Source organism: Anomaloglossus baeobatrachus, unplaced genomic scaffold, assembly GCF_048569485.1.
Source record: "Anomaloglossus baeobatrachus isolate aAnoBae1 unplaced genomic scaffold, aAnoBae1.hap1 Scaffold_3073, whole genome shotgun sequence".
Taxonomy (NCBI): domain Eukaryota; kingdom Metazoa; phylum Chordata; class Amphibia; order Anura; family Aromobatidae; genus Anomaloglossus; species Anomaloglossus baeobatrachus.
The window spans coordinates 94407-109963 of NW_027442490.1; the positions used below are offsets into that span (position 1 = coordinate 94407).

Consider the following 15557-nt stretch of genomic DNA (forward strand, 5'->3'; position numbering starts at 1 on the left):
TCGAACAACACTACACTTGATCTTAGCCAAAAGGCCGAGAAGCGATAACCAGAATTGGTTTGGGCCTCGAGTGGCACCCTGGCCTATGCCGGACACATCTTAGGGAGAGAGAGCGAGAGGGAGACAAACCCACGCCTACACAAGACATTTTGTCACCCAAGCCAACCCTTGAAAAGGCTGCTTTGCAGAGCCAAAACAAGAAGAATGGTGCGTTTTGCAGCCGCCGCCCACTGCAATGAATCTGAATAACTCCTCCTTTAGGGCGCAAGCAACTCCCCTCCCCCTTGCAGTCTTTCCAATTCACGATACAAAAAGACGGACAGGACAGGTTGCCTGACTTTCCGTCACTGCCACCCTTTGCCATCCTTACCCGTAGAAAGCCCTTTCATCATCCCCAAACCCTAATCTTTTCCCTTTCCTTCCCAGCCCCCAAACCCTGCCCTCTGTACCTTTCTCACCACCCGCTTCCCTTCTCCTGTCATCCCCCTACCACCCGGGAAAAAAAGAGATTGCCCCCTCCTTCCACTAGCCCACCCTCCCACCCAAAGAACAACTTCTTCTGCGCAGCTTGTTTTCTAGGCAGCAGCGCTATTGTGATGTCATCGGGGGGCATTGTGACAAGCCGCCAGTGTTCCGTCTCTTCATGTTGTGCACAGTTCAAACGGAAAATACATCAACAGGCAGACTACAGAAAAGCTTACTATCAAAGGTTAGAGGGGGGCTTTCTCAGAGGGCTTTTTACAGTTTTTCTATTCCCAATTAGCCGTTTAAGTGTACTTATTGAAAGTAGTAATTCTTTCATAGGCCGCCCTTTCTTAGTATTTGACGTTCCTTATATTGCGGTATGAGGCTTCGCAGTAGGTTGCAAACATTCATCACCCATGACTTTCCCCAATTGAGCTCAGAAGCTCAATGTCTATCATGACCTCTCTTTTAGAATGTCCAAGAGCAAGCAAACTATTCCTCCAGGAGAGGGCGCCAACAGACTACTAAAGAGATCATCATTACTCAAAGAAAACCCCAAAAACCAATGCATGATAGGAATAAACAGGTAACTTTCTTTGGAGTGGAAGCGGAGAGATCGCACCAGATGCCAATTCTAGATGTTATCACACCTGTGGTCACTGCAGCAGCAGGTGAATCCACTTTGTCCAAAAGGGATCTATTCCATTCAATTGCAAATGATCTAGATAAGACAGAGAACTGCAGCACGGGGACATAGCCGAGTTGGTCAGGTTGAGTGGTGATGAGTTTGCTATTTGGATGAATAAAGAAAGTCAAAAGTGTGAAAGATAAAAAACAAAAGGAGGAAGTGTGAAAAGTGAATGGGCCAAATTGAGGTGCATATGAAGACGTATGCTTTCTTCCAATTCATTAAATCGGGCTAATATGAATCAGGTGAATTGAGTTCTGCTTTTGGAAACTGGGTTAAGAAGGGGTGCACCGTTCCTGGAGGTACTGCAATACCAGGTCAATGCGTGGAGTGGACAGAGCAAGCTCTTTTTCCATCTCCCTGTTCTAAAAATCCATTTAATATATGGTCCCCAGATAGGGGACGTATCAGATATTAAACTGATAAGAACAGATACTACACTTGATCTTAGCCAAAAGGCCGAGAAGCGATAACCAGAATTGGTTTGGGCCTCGAGTGGCACCCTGGCCTATGCCGGACACATCTTAGGGAGAGAGAGCGAGAGGGAGACAAACCCACGCCTACACAAGACATTTTGTCACCCAAGCCAACCCTTGAAAAGGCTGCTTTGCAGAGCCAAAACAAGAAGAATGGTGCGTTTTGCAGCCGCCGCCCACTGCAATGAATCTGAATAACTCCTCCTTTAGGGCGCAAGCAACTCCCCTCCCCCTTGCAGTCTTTCCAATTCACGATACAAAAAGACGGACAGGACAGGTTGCCTGACTTTCCGTCACTGCCACCCTTTGCCATCCTTACCCGTAGAAAGCCCTTTCATCATCCCCAAACCCTAATCTTTTCCCTTTCCTTCCCAGCCCCCAAACCCTGCCCTCTGTACCTTTCTCACCACCCGCTTCCCTTCTCCTGTCATCCCCCTACCACCCGGGAAAAAAAGAGATTGCCCCCTCCTTCCACTAGCCCACCCTCCCACCCAAAGAACAACTTCTTCTGCGCAGCTTGTTTTCTAGGCAGCAGCGCTATTGTGATGTCATCGGGGGGCATTGTGACAAGCCGCCAGTGTTCCGTCTCTTCATGTTGTGCACAGTTCAAACGGAAAATACATCAACAGGCAGACTACAGAAAAGCTTACTATCAAAGGTTAGAGGGGGGCTTTCTCAGAGGGCTTTTTACAGTTTTTCTATTCCCAATTAGCCGTTTAAGTGTACTTATTGAAAGTAGTAATTCTTTCATAGGCCGCCCTTTCTTAGTATTTGACGTTCCTTATATTGCGGTATGAGGCTTCGCAGTAGGTTGCAAACATTCATCACCCATGACTTTCCCCAATTGAGCTCAGAAGCTCAATGTCTATCATGACCTCTCTTTTAGAATGTCCAAGAGCAAGCAAACTATTCCTCCAGGAGAGGGCGCCAACAGACTACTAAAGAGATCATCATTACTCAAAGAAAACCCCAAAAACCAATGCATGATAGGAATAAACAGGTAACTTTCTTTGGAGTGGAAGCGGAGAGATCGCACCAGATGCCAATTCTAGATGTTATCACACCTGTGGTCACTGCAGCAGCAGGTGAATCCACTTTGTCCAAAAGGGATCTATTCCATTCAATTGCAAATGATCTAGATAAGACAGAGAACTGCAGCACGGGGACATAGCCGAGTTGGTCAGGTTGAGTGGTGATGAGTTTGCTATTTGGATGAATAAAGAAAGTCAAAAGTGTGAAAGATAAAAAACAAAAGGAGGAAGTGTGAAAAGTGAATGGGCCAAATTGAGGTGCATATGAAGACGTATGCTTTCTTCCAATTCATTAAATCGGGCTAATATGAATCAGGTGAATTGAGTTCTGCTTTTGGAAACTGGGTTAAGAAGGGGTGCACCGTTCCTGGAGGTACTGCAATACCAGGTCAATGCGTGGAGTGGACAGAGCAAGCTCTTTTTCCATCTCCCTGTTCTAAAAATCCATTTAATATATGGTCCCCAGATAGGGGACGTATCAGATATTAAACTGATAAGAACAGATACTACACTTGATCTTAGCCAAAAGGCCGAGAAGCGATAACCAGAATTGGTTTGGGCCTCGAGTGGCACCCTGGCCTATGCCGGACACATCTTAGGGAGAGAGAGCGAGAGGGAGACAAACCCACGCCTACACAAGACATTTTGTCACCCAAGCCAACCCTTGAAAAGGCTGCTTTGCAGAGCCAAAACAAGAAGAATGGTGCGTTTTGCAGCCGCCGCCCACTGCAATGAATCTGAATAACTCCTCCTTTAGGGCGCAAGCAACTCCCCTCCCCCTTGCAGTCTTTCCAATTCACGATACAAAAAGACGGACAGGACAGGTTGCCTGACTTTCCGTCACTGCCACCCTTTGCCATCCTTACCCGTAGAAAGCCCTTTCATCATCCCCAAACCCTAATCTTTTCCCTTTCCTTCCCAGCCCCCAAACCCTGCCCTCTGTACCTTTCTCACCACCCGCTTCCCTTCTCCTGTCATCCCCCTACCACCCGGGAAAAAAAGAGATTGCCCCCTCCTTCCACTAGCCCACCCTCCCACCCAAAGAACAACTTCTTCTGCGCAGCTTGTTTTCTAGGCAGCAGCGCTATTGTGATGTCATCGGGGGGCATTGTGACAAGCCGCCAGTGTTCCGTCTCTTCATGTTGTGCACAGTTCAAACGGAAAATACATCAACAGGCAGACTACAGAAAAGCTTACTATCAAAGGTTAGAGGGGGGCTTTCTCAGAGGGCTTTTTACAGTTTTTCTATTCCCAATTAGCCGTTTAAGTGTACTTATTGAAAGTAGTAATTCTTTCATAGGCCGCCCTTTCTTAGTATTTGACGTTCCTTATATTGCGGTATGAGGCTTCGCAGTAGGTTGCAAACATTCATCACCCATGACTTTCCCCAATTGAGCTCAGAAGCTCAATGTCTATCATGACCTCTCTTTTAGAATGTCCAAGAGCAAGCAAACTATTCCTCCAGGAGAGGGCGCCAACAGACTACTAAAGAGATCATCATTACTCAAAGAAAACCCCAAAAACCAATGCATGATAGGAATAAACAGGTAACTTTCTTTGGAGTGGAAGCGGAGAGATCGCACCAGATGCCAATTCTAGATGTTATCACACCTGTGGTCACTGCAGCAGCAGGTGAATCCACTTTGTCCAAAAGGGATCTATTCCATTCAATTGCAAATGATCTAGATAAGACAGAGAACTGCAGCACGGGGACATAGCCGAGTTGGTCAGGTTGAGTGGTGATGAGTTTGCTATTTGGATGAATAAAGAAAGTCAAAAGTGTGAAAGATAAAAAACAAAAGGAGGAAGTGTGAAAAGTGAATGGGCCAAATTGAGGTGCATATGAAGACGTATGCTTTCTTCCAATTCATTAAATCGGGCTAATATGAATCAGGTGAATTGAGTTCTGCTTTTGGAAACTGGGTTAAGAAGGGGTGCACCGTTCCTGGAGGTACTGCAATACCAGGTCAATGCGTGGAGTGGACAGAGCAAGCTCTTTTTCCATCTCCCTGTTCTAAAAATCCATTTAATATATGGTCCCCAGATAGGGGACGTATCAGATATTAAACTGATAAGAACAGATACTACACTTGATCTTAGCCAAAAGGCCGAGAAGCGATAACCAGAATTGGTTTGGGCCTCGAGTGGCACCCTGGCCTATGCCGGACACATCTTAGGGAGAGAGAGCGAGAGGGAGACAAACCCACGCCTACACAAGACATTTTGTCACCCAAGCCAACCCTTGAAAAGGCTGCTTTGCAGAGCCAAAACAAGAAGAATGGTGCGTTTTGCAGCCGCCGCCCACTGCAATGAATCTGAATAACTCCTCCTTTAGGGCGCAAGCAACTCCCCTCCCCCTTGCAGTCTTTCCAATTCACGATACAAAAAGACGGACAGGACAGGTTGCCTGACTTTCCGTCACTGCCACCCTTTGCCATCCTTACCCGTAGAAAGCCCTTTCATCATCCCCAAACCCTAATCTTTTCCCTTTCCTTCCCAGCCCCCAAACCCTGCCCTCTGTACCTTTCTCACCACCCGCTTCCCTTCTCCTGTCATCCCCCTACCACCCGGGAAAAAAAGAGATTGCCCCCTCCTTCCACTAGCCCACCCTCCCACCCAAAGAACAACTTCTTCTGCGCAGCTTGTTTTCTAGGCAGCAGCGCTATTGTGATGTCATCGGGGGGCATTGTGACAAGCCGCCAGTGTTCCGTCTCTTCATGTTGTGCACAGTTCAAACGGAAAATACATCAACAGGCAGACTACAGAAAAGCTTACTATCAAAGGTTAGAGGGGGGCTTTCTCAGAGGGCTTTTTACAGTTTTTCTATTCCCAATTAGCCGTTTAAGTGTACTTATTGAAAGTAGTAATTCTTTCATAGGCCGCCCTTTCTTAGTATTTGACGTTCCTTATATTGCGGTATGAGGCTTCGCAGTAGGTTGCAAACATTCATCACCCATGACTTTCCCCAATTGAGCTCAGAAGCTCAATGTCTATCATGACCTCTCTTTTAGAATGTCCAAGAGCAAGCAAACTATTCCTCCAGGAGAGGGCGCCAACAGACTACTAAAGAGATCATCATTACTCAAAGAAAACCCCAAAAACCAATGCATGATAGGAATAAACAGGTAACTTTCTTTGGAGTGGAAGCGGAGAGATCGCACCAGATGCCAATTCTAGATGTTATCACACCTGTGGTCACTGCAGCAGCAGGTGAATCCACTTTGTCCAAAAGGGATCTATTCCATTCAATTGCAAATGATCTAGATAAGACAGAGAACTGCAGCACGGGGACATAGCCGAGTTGGTCAGGTTGAGTGGTGATGAGTTTGCTATTTGGATGAATAAAGAAAGTCAAAAGTGTGAAAGATAAAAAACAAAAGGAGGAAGTGTGAAAAGTGAATGGGCCAAATTGAGGTGCATATGAAGACGTATGCTTTCTTCCAATTCATTAAATCGGGCTAATATGAATCAGGTGAATTGAGTTCTGCTTTTGGAAACTGGGTTAAGAAGGGGTGCACCGTTCCTGGAGGTACTGCAATACCAGGTCAATGCGTGGAGTGGACAGAGCAAGCTCTTTTTCCATCTCCCTGTTCTAAAAATCCATTTAATATATGGTCCCCAGATAGGGGACGTATCAGATATTAAACTGATAAGAACAGATTTTGATTTAATGAAGCTTTCCAAAGCACCGCAAAAAATGCATGACCGAAGTCACACCAAAAACAGTGCAAAGGCTAGGATTCGTGTGGACCCCTCCGTGAGGAGAGGGTCCCCAAAAATCAACCCCGTCCCTCCGAGCCAGAAGGCCACAGCAAGGGTCAGGGATCTTCGGTGCTCCCCCAAGCCGAAGCCTGGTTGAGCCTTGTCGTTGCTCCCAGCGTCCACCCAGGCATCTTACCCAAGTGGAGTAGAGAGCTACTAGTTGTTGGTTTCGCAGCCGAAACTGCCCGGACCGTCAACCGGTGTTGGTTTCTCAGCCCAAGGCTAACCGGACCTCCAACCGGGTGTTGGTTTCTCAGCCGAAGCTGACCCGGACCTCCAACCGGGTGTTGGTTTCTCAGCCGAAGCTGACCCAGACCTCCAACCGGGTGTTGGTTTCTCAGCCGAAGCTGACCCGGACCTCCAACCGGGTGTTGGTTTCTCAGCCCAAAGCTGAACGGACCTCCGACCATGATTATAAAAATTTCCCTTCCTAGCCAGAAGGCCGGGATAGAGCAATATGCTCAGAAAGTATGAAAGGGCAAGGTACGGTGTGCTACAGAGCCCAAGGCTCGCCGGGGGTCCCAAGCCAGCAAGCTCAGACTCACTCCAGGGTCGTCAGTCCTGGGGCACATTGCACCATAGCCCCCACACTTACTCAGTCTAATAGCCTCGATCCTGGTAGGGCCATGTTTTCCTCTAGATGAATATACTATACATCAAGAGTACTAGCAAGCGCAACCTTCCCAGTGTGCATTGCATCTGCCGAGCCTCACAGATACTACACTTGATCTTAGCCAAAGGCCGAGAAGCGATAACCAGAATTGGTTTGGGCCTCGAGTGGCACCCTGGCCTATGCCGGACACATCTTAGGGAGAGAGAGCGAGAGGGAGACAAACCCACGCCTACACAAGACATTTTGTCACCCAAGCCAACCCTTGAAAAGGCTGCTTTGCAGAGCCAAAACAAGAAGAATGGTGCGTTTTGCAGCCGCCGCCCACTGCAATGAATCTGAATAACTCCTCCTTTAGGGCGCAAGCAACTCCCTCCCCCTTGCAGTCTTTCCAATTCACGATACAAAAAGACGGACAGGACAGGTTGCCTGACTTTCCGTCACTGCCACCCTTTGCCATCCTTACCCGTAGAAAGCCCTTTCATCATCCCCAAACCCTAATCTTTTCCCTTTCCTTCCCAGCCCCCAAACCCTGCCCTCTGTACCTTTCTCACCACCCGCTTCCCTTCTCCTGTCATCCCCCTACCACCCGGGAAAAAAAGAGATTGCCCCCTCCTTCCACTAGCCCACCCTCCCACCCAAAGAACAACTTCTTCTGCGCAGCTTGTTTTCTAGGCAGCAGCGCTATTGTGATGTCATCGGGGGGCATTGTGACAAGCCGCCAGTGTTCCGTCTCTTCATGTTGTGCACAGTTCAAACGGAAAATACATCAACAGGCAGACTACAGAAAAGCTTACTATCAAAGGTTAGAGGGGGGCTTTCTCAGAGGGCTTTTTACAGTTTTTCTATTCCCAATTAGCCGTTTAAGTGTACTTATTGAAAGTAGTAATTCTTTCATAGGCCGCCCTTTCTTAGTATTTGACGTTCCTTATATTGCGGTATGAGGCTTCGCAGTAGGTTGCAAACATTCATCACCCATGACTTTCCCCAATTGAGCTCAGAAGCTCAATGTCTATCATGACCTCTCTTTTAGAATGTCCAAGAGCAAGCAAACTATTCCTCCAGGAGAGGGCGCCAACAGACTACTAAAGAGATCATCATTACTCAAAGAAAACCCCAAAAACCAATGCATGATAGGAATAAACAGGTAACTTTCTTTGGAGTGGAAGCGGAGAGATCGCACCAGATGCCAATTCTAGATGTTATCACACCTGTGGTCACTGCAGCAGCAGGTGAATCCACTTTGTCCAAAAGGGATCTATTCCATTCAATTGCAAATGATCTAGATAAGACAGAGAACTGCAGCACGGGGACATAGCCGAGTTGGTCAGGTTGAGTGGTGATGAGTTTGCTATTTGGATGAATAAAGAAAGTCAAAAGTGTGAAAGATAAAAAACAAAAGGAGGAAGTGTGAAAAGTGAATGGGCCAAATTGAGGTGCATATGAAGACGTATGCTTTCTTCCAATTCATTAAATCGGGCTAATATGAATCAGGTGAATTGAGTTCTGCTTTTGGAAACTGGGTTAAGAAGGGGTGCACCGTTCCTGGAGGTACTGCAATACCAGGTCAATGCGTGGAGTGGACAGAGCAAGCTCTTTTTCCATCTCCCTGTTCTAAAAATCCATTTAATATATGGTCCCCAGATAGGGGACGTATCAGATATTAAACTGATAAGAACAGATACTACACTTGATCTTAGCCAAAAGGCCGAGAAGCGATAACCAGAATTGGTTTGGGCCTCGAGTGGCACCCTGGCCTATGCCGGACACATCTTAGGGAGAGAGAGCGAGAGGGAGACAAACCCACGCCTACACAAGACATTTTGTCACCCAAGCCAACCCTTGAAAAGGCTGCTTTGCAGAGCCAAAACAAGAAGAATGGTGCGTTTTGCAGCCGCCGCCCACTGCAATGAATCTGAATAACTCCTCCTTTAGGGCGCAAGCAACTCCCCTCCCCCTTGCAGTCTTTCCAATTCACGATACAAAAAGACGGACAGGACAGGTTGCCTGACTTTCCGTCACTGCCACCCTTTGCCATCCTTACCCGTAGAAAGCCCTTTCATCATCCCCAAACCCTAATCTTTTCCCTTTCCTTCCCAGCCCCCAAACCCTGCCCTCTGTACCTTTCTCACCACCCGCTTCCCTTCTCCTGTCATCCCCCTACCACCCGGGAAAAAAAGAGATTGCCCCCTCCTTCCACTAGCCCACCCTCCCACCCAAAGAACAACTTCTTCTGCGCAGCTTGTTTTCTAGGCAGCAGCGCTATTGTGATGTCATCGGGGGGCATTGTGACAAGCCGCCAGTGTTCCGTCTCTTCATGTTGTGCACAGTTCAAACGGAAAATACATCAACAGGCAGACTACAGAAAAGCTTACTATCAAAGGTTAGAGGGGGGCTTTCTCAGAGGGCTTTTTACAGTTTTTCTATTCCCAATTAGCCGTTTAAGTGTACTTATTGAAAGTAGTAATTCTTTCATAGGCCGCCCTTTCTTAGTATTTGACGTTCCTTATATTGCGGTATGAGGCTTCGCAGTAGGTTGCAAACATTCATCACCCATGACTTTCCCCAATTGAGCTCAGAAGCTCAATGTCTATCATGACCTCTCTTTTAGAATGTCCAAGAGCAAGCAAACTATTCCTCCAGGAGAGGGCGCCAACAGACTACTAAAGAGATCATCATTACTCAAAGAAAACCCCAAAAACCAATGCATGATAGGAATAAACAGGTAACTTTCTTTGGAGTGGAAGCGGAGAGATCGCACCAGATGCCAATTCTAGATGTTATCACACCTGTGGTCACTGCAGCAGCAGGTGAATCCACTTTGTCCAAAAGGGATCTATTCCATTCAATTGCAAATGATCTAGATAAGACAGAGAACTGCAGCACGGGGACATAGCCGAGTTGGTCAGGTTGAGTGGTGATGAGTTTGCTATTTGGATGAATAAAGAAAGTCAAAAGTGTGAAAGATAAAAAACAAAAGGAGGAAGTGTGAAAAGTGAATGGGCCAAATTGAGGTGCATATGAAGACGTATGCTTTCTTCCAATTCATTAAATCGGGCTAATATGAATCAGGTGAATTGAGTTCTGCTTTTGGAAACTGGGTTAAGAAGGGGTGCACCGTTCCTGGAGGTACTGCAATACCAGGTCAATGCGTGGAGTGGACAGAGCAAGCTCTTTTTCCATCTCCCTGTTCTAAAAATCCATTTAATATATGGTCCCCAGATAGGGGACGTATCAGATATTAAACTGATAAGAACAGATACTACACTTGATCTTAGCCAAAAGGCCGAGAAGCGATAACCAGAATTGGTTTGGGCCTCGAGTGGCACCCTGGCCTATGCCGGACACATCTTAGGGAGAGAGAGCGAGAGGGAGACAAACCCACGCCTACACAAGACATTTTGTCACCCAAGCCAACCTTGAAAAGGCTGCTTTGCAGAGCCAAAACAAGAAGAATGGTGCGTTTTGCAGCCGCCGCCCACTGCAATGAATCTGAATAACTCCTCCTTTAGGGCGCAAGCAACTCCCCTCCCCTTGCAGTCTTTCCAATTCACGATACAAAAAGACGGACAGGACAGGTTGCCTGACTTTCCGTCACTGCCACCCTTTGCCATCCTTACCCGTAGAAAGCCCTTTCATCATCCCCAAACCCTAATCTTTTCCCTTTCCTTCCCAGCCCCCAAACCCTGCCCTCTGTACCTTTCTCACCACCCGCTTCCCTTCTCCTGTCATCCCCCTACCACCCGGGAAAAAAAGAGATTGCCCCCCTCCTTCCACTAGCCCACCCTCCCACCCAAAGAACAACTTCTTCTGCGCAGCTTGTGTTTTCTAGGCAGCAGCGCTATTGTGATGTCATCGGGGGGCATTGTGACAAGCCGCCAGTGTTCCGTCTCTTCATGTTGTGCACAGTTCAAACGGAAAATACATCAACAGGCAGACTACAGAAAAGCTTACTATCAAAGGTTAGAGGGGGGCTTTCTCAGAGGGCTTTTTACAGTTTTTCTATTCCCAATTAGCCGTTTAAGTGTACTTATTGAAAGTAGTAATTCTTTCATAGGCCGCCCTTTCTTAGTATTTGACGTTCCTTATATTGCGGTATGAGGCTTCGCAGTAGGTTGCAAACATTCATCACCCATGACTTTCCCCAATTGAGCTCAGAAGCTCAATGTCTATCATGACCTCTCTTTTAGAATGTCCAAGAGCAAGCAAACTATTCCTCCAGGAGAGGGCGCCAACAGACTACTAAAGAGATCATCATTACTCAAAGAAAACCCCAAAAACCAATGCATGATAGGAATAAACAGGTAACTTTCTTTGGAGTGGAAGCGGAGAGATCGCACCAGATGCCAATTCTAGATGTTATCACACCTGTGGTCACTGCAGCAGCAGGTGAATCCACTTTGTCCAAAAGGGATCTATTCCATTCAATTGCAAATGATCTAGATAAGACAGAGAACTGCAGCACGGGGACATAGCCGAGTTGGTCAGGTTGAGTGGTGATGAGTTTGCTATTTGGATGAATAAAGAAAGTCAAAAGTGTGAAAGATAAAAAACAAAAGGAGGAAGTGTGAAAAGTGAATGGGCCAAATTGAGGTGCATATGAAGACGTATGCTTTCTTCCAATTCATTAAATCGGGCTAATATGAATCAGGTGAATTGAGTTCTGCTTTTGGAAACTGGGTTAAGAAGGGGTGCACCGTTCCTGGAGGTACTGCAATACCAGGTCAATGCGTGGAGTGGACAGAGCAAGCTCTTTTTCCATCTCCCTGTTCTAAAAATCCATTTAATATATGGTCCCCAGATAGGGGACGTATCAGATATTAAACTGATAAGAACAGATACTACACTTGATCTTAGCCAAAAGGCCGAGAAGCGATAACCAGAATTGGTTTGGGCCTCGAGTGGCACCCTGGCCTATGCCGGACACATCTTAGGGAGAGAGAGCGAGAGGGAGACAAACCCACGCCTACACAAGACATTTTGTCACCCAAGCCAACCCTTGAAAAGGCTGCTTTGCAGAGCCAAAACAAGAAGAATGGTGCGTTTTGCAGCCGCCGCCCACTGCAATGAATCTGAATAACTCCTCCTTTAGGGCGCAAGCAACTCCCCCTCCCCCTTGCAGTCTTTCCAATTCACGATACAAAAAGACGGACAGGACAGGTTGCCTGACTTTCCGTCACTGCCACCCTTTGCCATCCTTACCCGTAGAAAGCCCTTTCATCATCCCCAAACCCTAATCTTTTCCCTTTCCTTCCCAGCCCCCAAACCCTGCCCTCTGTACCTTTCTCACCACCCGCTTCCCTTCTCCTGTCATCCCCCTACCACCCGGGAAAAAAAGAGATTGCCCCCTCCTTCCACTAGCCCACCCTCCCACCCAAAGAACAACTTCTTCTGCGCAGCTTGTTTTCTAGGCAGCAGCGCTATTGTGATGTCATCGGGGGGCATTGTGACAAGCCGCCAGTGTTCCGTCTCTTCATGTTGTGCACAGTTCAAACGGAAAATACATCAACAGGCAGACTACAGAAAAGCTTACTATCAAAGGTTAGAGGGGGGCTTTCTCAGAGGGCTTTTTACAGTTTTTCTATTCCCAATTAGCCGTTTAAGTGTACTTATTGAAAGTAGTAATTCTTTCATAGGCCGCCCTTTCTTAGTATTTGACGTTCCTTATATTGCGGTATGAGGCTTCGCAGTAGGTTGCAAACATTCATCACCCATGACTTTCCCCAATTGAGCTCAGAAGCTCAATGTCTATCATGACCTCTCTTTTAGAATGTCCAAGAGCAAGCAAACTATTCCTCCAGGAGAGGGCGCCAACAGACTACTAAAGAGATCATCATTACTCAAAGAAAACCCCAAAAACCAATGCATGATAGGAATAAACAGGTAACTTTCTTTGGAGTGGAAGCGGAGAGATCGCACCAGATGCCAATTCTAGATGTTATCACACCTGTGGTCACTGCAGCAGCAGGTGAATCCACTTTGTCCAAAAGGGATCTATTCCATTCAATTGCAAATGATCTAGATAAGACAGAGAACTGCAGCACGGGGACATAGCCGAGTTGGTCAGGTTGAGTGGTGATGAGTTTGCTATTTGGATGAATAAAGAAAGTCAAAAGTGTGAAAGATAAAAAACAAAAGGAGGAAGTGTGAAAAGTGAATGGGCCAAATTGAGGTGCATATGAAGACGTATGCTTTCTTCCAATTCATTAAATCGGGCTAATATGAATCAGGTGAATTGAGTTCTGCTTTTGGAAACTGGGTTAAGAAGGGGTGCACCGTTCCTGGAGGTACTGCAATACCAGGTCAATGCGTGGAGTGGACAGAGCAAGCTCTTTTTCCATCTCCCTGTTCTAAAAATCCATTTAATATATGGTCCCCAGATAGGGGACGTATCAGATATTAAACTGATAAGAACAGATACTACACTTGATCTTAGCCAAAAGGCCGAGAAGCGATAACCAGAATTGGTTTGGGCCTCGAGTGGCACCCTGGCCTATGCCGGACACATCTTAGGGAGAGAGAGCGAGAGGGAGACAAACCCACGCCTACACAAGACATTTTGTCACCCAAGCCAACCCTTGAAAAGGCTGCTTTGCAGAGCCAAAACAAGAAGAATGGTGCGTTTTGCAGCCGCCGCCCACTGCAATGAATCTGAATAACTCCTCCTTTAGGGCGCAAGCAACTCCCCTCCCCCTTGCAGTCTTTCCAATTCACGATACAAAAAGACGGACAGGACAGGTTGCCTGACTTTCCGTCACTGCCACCCTTTGCCATCCTTACCCGTAGAAAGCCCTTTCATCATCCCCAAACCCTAATCTTTTCCCTTTCCTTCCCAGCCCCCAAACCCTGCCCTCTGTACCTTTCTCACCACCCGCTTCCCTTCTCCTGTCATCCCCCTACCACCCGGGAAAAAAAGAGATTGCCCCCTCCTTCCACTAGCCCACCCTCCCACCCAAAGAACAACTTCTTCTGCGCAGCTTGTTTTCTAGGCAGCAGCGCTATTGTGATGTCATCGGGGGGCATTGTGACAAGCCGCCAGTGTTCCGTCTCTTCATGTTGTGCACAGTTCAAACGGAAAATACATCAACAGGCAGACTACAGAAAAGCTTACTATCAAAGGTTAGAGGGGGGCTTTCTCAGAGGGCTTTTTACAGTTTTTCTATTCCCAATTAGCCGTTTAAGTGTACTTATTGAAAGTAGTAATTCTTTCATAGGCCGCCCTTTCTTAGTATTTGACGTTCCTTATATTGCGGTATGAGGCTTCGCAGTAGGTTGCAAACATTCATCACCCATGACTGTCCCCAATTGAGCTCAGAAGCTCAATGTCTATCATGACCTCTCTTTTAGAATGTCCAAGAGCAAGCAAACTATTCCTCCAGGAGAGGGCGCCAACAGACTACTAAAGAGATCATCATTACTCAAAGAAAACCCCAAAAACCAATGCATGATAGGAATAAACAGGTAACTTTCTTTGGAGTGGAAGCGGAGAGATCGCACCAGATGCCAATTCTAGATGTTATCACACCTGTGGTCACTGCAGCAGCAGGTGAATCCACTTTGTCCAAAAGGGATCTATTCCATTCAATTGCAAATGATCTAGATAAGACAGAGAACTGCAGCACGGGGACATAGCCGAGTTGGTCAGGTTGAGTGGTGATGAGTTTGCTATTTGGATGAATAAAGAAAGTCAAAAGTGTGAAAGATAAAAAACAAAAGGAGGAAGTGTGAAAAGTGAATGGGCCAAATTGAGGTGCATATGAAGACGTATGCTTTCTTCCAATTCATTAAATCGGGCTAATTGAATCAGGTGAATTGAGTTCTGCTTTTGGAAACTGGGTTAAGAAGGGGTGCACCGTTCCTGGAGGTACTGCAATACCAGGTCAATGCGTGGAGTGGACAGAGCAAGCTCTTTTTCCATCTCCCTGTTCTAAAAATCCATTTAATATATGGTCCCCAGATAGGGGACGTATCAGATATTAAACTGATAAGAACAGATACTACACTTGATCTTAGCCAAAAGGCCGAGAAGCGATAACCAGAATTGGTTTGGGCCTCGAGTGGCACCCTGGCCTATGCCGGACACATCTTAGGGAGAGAGAGCGAGAGGGAGACAAACCCACGCCTACACAAGACATTTTGTCACCCAAGCCAACCCTTGAAAAGGCTGCTTTGCAGAGCCAAAACAAGAAGAATGGTGCGTTTTGCAGCCGCCGCCCACTGCAATGAATCTGAATAACTCCTCCTTTAGGGCGCAAGCAACTCCCCTCCCCCTTGCAGTCTTTCCAATTCACGATACAAAAAGACGGACAGGACAGGTTGCCTGACTTTCCGTCACTGCCACCCTTTGCCATCCTTACCCGTAGAAAGCCCTTTCATCATCCCCAAACCCTAATCTTTTCCCTTTCCTTCCCAGCCCCCAAACCCTGCCCTCTGTACCTTTCTCACCACCCGCTTCCCTTCTCCTGTCATCCCCCTACCACCCGGGAAAAAAAGAGATTGCCCCCTCCTTCCACTAGCCCACCCTC

The 15557-nt window shown here is 47.0% G+C and overlaps 9 non-coding genes across 9 annotated transcripts; all 9 read right to left on the minus strand.

Moving 5' to 3' along the window:
- Positions 1–1433: 1433 nt before the first annotated feature.
- Positions 1434–1624, minus strand: LOC142268623 (U2 spliceosomal RNA). The gene has a single exon (XR_012734270.1). It is a non-coding gene; the product is annotated as a U2 spliceosomal RNA (small nuclear RNA).
- A 1387-nt stretch (positions 1625–3011) lies between these two features.
- Positions 3012–3202, minus strand: LOC142268624 (U2 spliceosomal RNA). Its single transcript, XR_012734271.1, has one exon. It is a non-coding gene; the product is annotated as a U2 spliceosomal RNA (small nuclear RNA).
- A 1387-nt stretch (positions 3203–4589) lies between these two features.
- LOC142268627 (U2 spliceosomal RNA) lies at positions 4590–4780 on the minus strand. The gene has a single exon (XR_012734273.1). It is a non-coding gene; the product is annotated as a U2 spliceosomal RNA (small nuclear RNA).
- Positions 4781–6167: 1387 nt separating this feature from the next.
- Positions 6168–6363, minus strand: LOC142268583 (U2 spliceosomal RNA). The gene has a single exon (XR_012734238.1). It is a non-coding gene; the product is annotated as a U2 spliceosomal RNA (small nuclear RNA).
- A 2198-nt stretch (positions 6364–8561) lies between these two features.
- On the minus strand, positions 8562–8752 carry LOC142268628 (U2 spliceosomal RNA). The gene has a single exon (XR_012734274.1). It is a non-coding gene; the product is annotated as a U2 spliceosomal RNA (small nuclear RNA).
- Positions 8753–10139: 1387 nt separating this feature from the next.
- On the minus strand, positions 10140–10330 carry LOC142268629 (U2 spliceosomal RNA). The gene has a single exon (XR_012734275.1). It is a non-coding gene; the product is annotated as a U2 spliceosomal RNA (small nuclear RNA).
- A 1388-nt stretch (positions 10331–11718) lies between these two features.
- Positions 11719–11909, minus strand: LOC142268630 (U2 spliceosomal RNA). Its single transcript, XR_012734276.1, has one exon. It is a non-coding gene; the product is annotated as a U2 spliceosomal RNA (small nuclear RNA).
- A 1388-nt stretch (positions 11910–13297) lies between these two features.
- Positions 13298–13488, minus strand: LOC142268631 (U2 spliceosomal RNA). The gene has a single exon (XR_012734277.1). It is a non-coding gene; the product is annotated as a U2 spliceosomal RNA (small nuclear RNA).
- Positions 13489–14874: 1386 nt separating this feature from the next.
- On the minus strand, positions 14875–15065 carry LOC142268632 (U2 spliceosomal RNA). The gene has a single exon (XR_012734278.1). It is a non-coding gene; the product is annotated as a U2 spliceosomal RNA (small nuclear RNA).
- Positions 15066–15557: the final 492 nt, after the last annotated feature.